Below are 6,066 nucleotides of genomic sequence, written 5' to 3' on the forward strand. Positions count from 1 at the left end.
GAGACCTTCCGTGTGATTTTTGGAAATTATACACAGTGTTTTTTCACTCCGGCCTGATACGGAAACGATTCGTCCTCGTCTGTTTTTAAGGTCGGTGGCGTAAACTCGATCCATTCCGTTTGTTGTTGTTTTGCTGCCCGCTCGAACCACGGAGGCGGACTGTCTCTCCGTTAAAATCAAAATCTTCTGGCAGAGTCTTCCTCTGTCAGAAGATGTTACTGCAGTGTTCAGACTGAAATCAGTAAAATGACCTCAAAACAAGTTGAAACTGTCAGAACAAGCTTCTTCCGGCAGATGCTGACAAAAGGACATGCTACTGCAGTGTTCAGACTGAAATTAGTAAAATGACCTGAAAACAAGTTGAAACTGTCAGAACAAGCTTCTTCCGGCAGATGCTGACTAAAGGACATGTTACTGCAGTGTTCAGACTGAAATTAGTAAAATGACCTCAAAACAAGTTGAAACTGTCAGAACAAGCTTCTTCCGGCAGATGCTGACAAAAGGACATGCTGCTGCATTTTTCAGACTGAAAGAAGAAAAATGACCTCAAAACAAGTTGAAACTGTCAGAACAAGCTTCTTCTGGCAGAGTCTTACAAAAGGACATGTTACTGCAGATTTCAGACTGGAATCAACAAAATGACTTCAAAACAAGTTGAAACTGTCAGAACAAGCTTCTTCTGGCAGAGCCTGACAAAAAAACATGTTACTGCAGATTTCAGACTGGAATCAACAAAATGACCTCAAAACAAGTTGAAACTGTCAGAACAAGCTTCTTCTGGCAGAGCCTGACAAAAAAACATGCTACTGCAGTTTTCAGACTGAAATTAGTAAAATGACCTGAAAACAAGTTGAAACTGTCAGAACAAGCTTCTTCTGGCAGAGCCTGACAAAAAAACATGTTACTGCAGATTTCAGACTGGAATCAACAAAATGACTTCAAAACAAGTTGAAACTGTCAGAACAAGCTTCTTCTGGCAGAGCCTGACAAAAAAACATGTTACTGCAGATTTCAGACTGGAATCAACAAAATGACCTCAAAACAAGTTGAAACTGTCAGAACAAGCTTCTTCTGGGCAGAGCCTGACAAAAAAACATGTTACTGCAGATTTCAGACTGGAATCAACAAAATGACCTCAAAACAAGTTGAAACTGTCAGAACAAGCTTCTTCCAGCAGATCCTGACAAAAGGACATGCTACTGCAGTGTTCACACTGAAAGAAGAAAAATGACCTGCAAACAAGTTGAAACTGTCAGAACAAGCTTCTTCTGGCAGAGCCTGACAAAAAGACATGTTACTGCAGTTTTCAGACTGAAAGAAGAAAAATGACCTGCAAACGAGTTGAAACTGTCAGAACAAGCTTCTTCTGGCAGAGCCTGACAAAAGGACATGCTACTGCAGTGTTCAGACTGGAATCAGTAAAATGACCCCAAAACAAGTTGAAACTGTCAGAACAAGCTTCTTCCGGCAGATGCTGACTAAAGGACATGTTACTGCAGTGTTCAGACTGGAATCAACAAAATGACCTGAAAACAAGTTGAAACTGGCAGAACAACCTTCTGCTCTTGCAGAAGGGCTGCCTATACCTATAAAGTGAGACAACTGTCTGTTCTGAGCTGGTGCAATATAACTTAAAATTAATTAAATTATTTATTTATTTATTTTTAAATTTATTTATTTCGTTATTTTTAAATTTATGTATTTTTAAATTTATTTATTTATTTATTTTCGAAGTTATTTATTTTTAAATTTATTTATTATTATTATTATTATTATTTTTATGACTGAAGAGTTTTCCAGACGGACAGGAGACGCTGTCTGGCCGGATGTGCGAGAGCGAGGGCGAGAGACCTTCCGTGTGATTTTTGGAAATTATACACAGTGTTTTTTCACTCCGGCCTGATACGGAAACGATTCGTCCTCGTCTGTTTTTAAGGTCGGTGGCGTAAACTCGATCCATTCCGTTTGTTGTTGTTTTGCTGCCCGCTCGAACCACGGAGGCGGACTGTCTCTCCGTTAAAATCAAAATCTTCTGGCAGAGTCTTCCTCTGTCAGAAGATGTTACTGCAGTGTTCAGACTGAAATCAGTAAAATGACCTCAAAACAAGTTGAAACTGTCAGAACAAGCTTCTTCCGGCAGATGCTGACAAAAGGACATGCTACTGCAGTGTTCAGACTGAAATTAGTAAAATGACCTGAAAACAAGTTGAAACTGTCAGAACAAGCTTCTTCCGGCAGATGCTGACTAAAGGACATGTTACTGCAGTGTTCAGACTGAAATTAGTAAAATGACCTCAAAACAAGTTGAAACTGTCAGAACAAGCTTCTTCTGGCAGAGTCTTACAAAAGGACATGCTACTGCAGTTTTCAGACTGAAATTAGTAAAATGACCTGAAAACAAGTTGAAACTGTCAGAACAAGCTTCTTCTGGCAGAGCCTGACAAAAAAACATGTTACTGCAGATTTCAGACTGGAATCAACAAAATGACTTCAAAACAAGTTGAAACTGTCAGAACAAGCTTCTTCTGGCAGAGCCTGACAAAAAAACATGTTACTGCAGATTTCAGACTGGAATCAACAAAATGACCTCAAAACAAGTTGAAACTGTCAGAACAAGCTTCTTCCAGCAGATCCTGACAAAAGGACATGTTACTGCAGTGTTCACACTGAAAGAAGAAAAATGACCTGCAAACAAGTTGAAACTGTCAGAACAAGCTTCTTCTGGCAGAGCCTGACAAAAAGACATGTTACTGCAGTTTTCAGACTGAAAGAAGAAAAATGACCTGCAAACGAGTTGAAACTGTCAGAACAAGCTTCTTCTGGCAGAGCCTGACAAAAGGACGTGCTACTGCAGTGTTCAGACTGGAATCAGTAAAATGACCCCAAAACAAGTTGAAACTGTCAGAACAAGCTTCTTCCGGCAGATGCTGACTAAAGGACATGTTACTGCAGTGTTCAGACTGGAATCAACAAAATGACCTGAAAACAAGTTGAAACTGGCAGAACAACCTTCTGCTCTTGCAGAAGGGCTGCCTATACCTATAAAGTGAGACAACTGTCTGTTCTGAGCTGGTGCAATATAACTTAAAATTAATTAAATTATTTATTTATTTATTTTTAAATTTATTTATTTCGTTATTTTTAAATTTATGTATTTTTAAATTTATTTATTTATTTATTTTCGAAGTTATTTATTTTTAAATTTATTTATTATTATTATTATTATTATTTTTATGACTGAAGAGTTTTCCAGACGGACAGGAGACGCTGTCTGGCCGGATGTGCGAGCGCGAGGGCGAGAGACCTTCCGTGTGATTTTTGGAAATTATACACAGTGTTGGGAAACCAACTAGTAACTTCATCATTTTTTTTTTTTTTACATTTTCTAACCGCTTATTCCGCTATCGGGTCGCGGGCCAAGCTGGAGCCAATCCCAGCAGTCAATGGGCGAGAGGCAGGGGACACCCTGGACAAGCTGCCAGTTCATCGCAGGGCAACAGAGACAGACAACCAGCCACACACACACTCACACCTACGGGCAATTTAGCGTCACCAATTAGCCTAGGCTGCATGTTTTTGGAGGTGGGAGGAAGCCGGAGAACCCGGAGAGAACCCACGCAGACACAGGGAGAACATGCAAACTCCTCACAGAATGGCCACAAGTCGGAGACTAACCTGCGACCATCTCGCTGGGAGGCAACAGTGCTTACCACTGCGCCACGGAGCCGCCCAACTAGTAACTTAAATAATATTATTTTTTACAGTAACGAGTAGTGTAACGAATTACTTTTTCATTTTTACTTTGTTACATTTACTTTTATTTCAAAAGTAAAATATTAATTTTTTCACTCCGGCCTGATACGGAAACGATTCGTCCTCGTCTGTTTTTAAGGTCGGTGGCGTAAACTCGTTCCATTCCGTTTGTTGTTGTTTTGCTGCCCGCTCAAACCACGGAGGCGGACTGTCTCTCCGTTAAAATCAAAATCTTCTGGCAGAGTCTTCCTCTGTCAGAAGATGTGACTGCAGTGTTCAGACTGAAATCAGTAAAATGACCTCAACACAAGTTGAAACTGTCAGAACAAGCTTCTTCCGGCAGATGCTGACAAAAGGACATGTTACTGCAGTGTTCAGACTGAAAGAAGAAAAATGTCCTGTAAACAAGTTGAAACTGTCAGAACAAGCTTCTTCTGGCAGAGCCTGACAAAAAAACATGTTCCTGCAGATTTCAGACTGGAATTAGTAAAATGACCTGTAAACAAGTTGAAACTGTCAGAACGAGCTTCTTCCGGCAGATGCTGACAAAAGGACATGTTACTGCAGTGTTACTGCTCTCAGAGCTGAGAGCTTCCTCAACCTGCACTTTGTCCTCTCCCGAAATCAGGAGTGCTGAGTCATCAGCAAACAGGAACAATTTGCAGTTACAGGCAGCATTCATGTCGTTAATGTATAGGAGGAACAGTAACGGCCCTAGAATGCTGCCTTGAGGAACCCCACAGCTCACCGGGAGGGACGAGGACAAGGTTCCGTTTATGTCAACCATTTGTTCTCGTCTCTCAAGGTACGATTTCATCCATGCCAGACTGTTTGTTTGTTTGTTTGCTTCTTACATCGTATCGTTTCTGCAGCTCAACTCACTCCAGCTGCAAGTGCTGCTGCTCGTGTCTGTGTAAAGGAACAGCCAATCACTGAGCTGGCTCCGCCTTCTGTGCTTTGATTGACAGACCGAGTCATTCTGCTGAATAACGACATTATGAAATCAAAATTGACTTTGTTATAAATAAAAAGTCATTACTTCTGGATTAGCTATATCCTCCTGAGATCCAGCCAGTTAGCATGTCCTCTGGAGTGGACTGGCGAGCTGGGTCCCAGGAGCATATGGACAAATACTTAATACCTACTAATTTCCTGATGCTCACCTGGATGTGGGAGATTGAAATTCAGGAGAGACCGTGGATCTGTGACAGAGCTTCTGGTTACAGCCTCACACTGAGCAGGAGAAACCTGAGGCCTGTCTGGAGCATCAAGCTCAGAGGAGTTTCTGCTCCATCTCTGCAGCGTTAATATTTAAAGAGGCTGGTTCCCTTTGAGATCCTGCTGCAGCATACCAGCACATTAGCTGCACTGGATCGCACTGGAGGAAACCCATCTGCTCGTTACGTTAGCACGTAATCAATGTGTTGATGGCTTCTTGTTACAAATCTTTGTGATACAAACTGATTGTGTTTTCTGTTTTTTGTACTGTATTGTTCAGTTTTGCATCAGTTCTCTTTAAAAAAAGTTTTTTTATTGTGCTGTAAAAGAAAGCAAGAAAGCAAGCCTTCGTTCCATTAGCGTTCTCCAGTTTTTCCTGTAGTGACCCTTATAGTAGCTCAAAGGGGTTGAATCCAGATCAGACTGATGATGATGAATATATTTATGAGATAGAATGTTACAGTAAAAGTACAGTCAAACAGTAGCATGTATTACAGTTCAAATACAGTCAAACAGTAGTATGTATTACAGTACGAGTACATGCAAACATCCTGTCTAAGAGGAGCATTTCTAAAAAGCCCTTGTGGTCTTGTTTCCGTTGAAAGTCCTTCGTACATAAATCATCGACATTTAACAATACCAATAAAACAAATTTTAAATTACTTTATTGATACAAAATAACAATAAATTACAATAAAGGCAACCAGACACAAAGAATGTCTGGTTGCCTTTCACATCAACCAGACATTCTTCTCAGGTGCCTGGGAGATGACTGACATGTCCACCTGCCATGAGGACCCCGTGGTTCAGACTAGAAGGGTCCCAGTGGCAGCACAGGTGATGGAGGATTTACCAGGTACTGTGCCAGAATTGAAGGATGACAGGCGGTGTCCCATAAGTCAACAGACACAGCTTGACCAGCTTGAGGACAGTACGACAGGTCAGACCAGTAGACCCAGTGTACATACAAACATGAACACGCCATAAGTTTTGTATAAAAATGAGATAAAGTAGAAACACGCGCTTTCTCTGAGGTACCTGACATCATCCCTGTTTCTCTACTGAAAGGTGTTTCTGGAAGGAAAGCCACACCTT

This window comes from Brachionichthys hirsutus, chromosome 10 (genome assembly GCF_040956055.1).
Source record: "Brachionichthys hirsutus isolate HB-005 chromosome 10, CSIRO-AGI_Bhir_v1, whole genome shotgun sequence".
In the NCBI taxonomy this organism is placed as follows: Eukaryota; Metazoa; Chordata; class Actinopteri; order Lophiiformes; family Brachionichthyidae; genus Brachionichthys; species Brachionichthys hirsutus.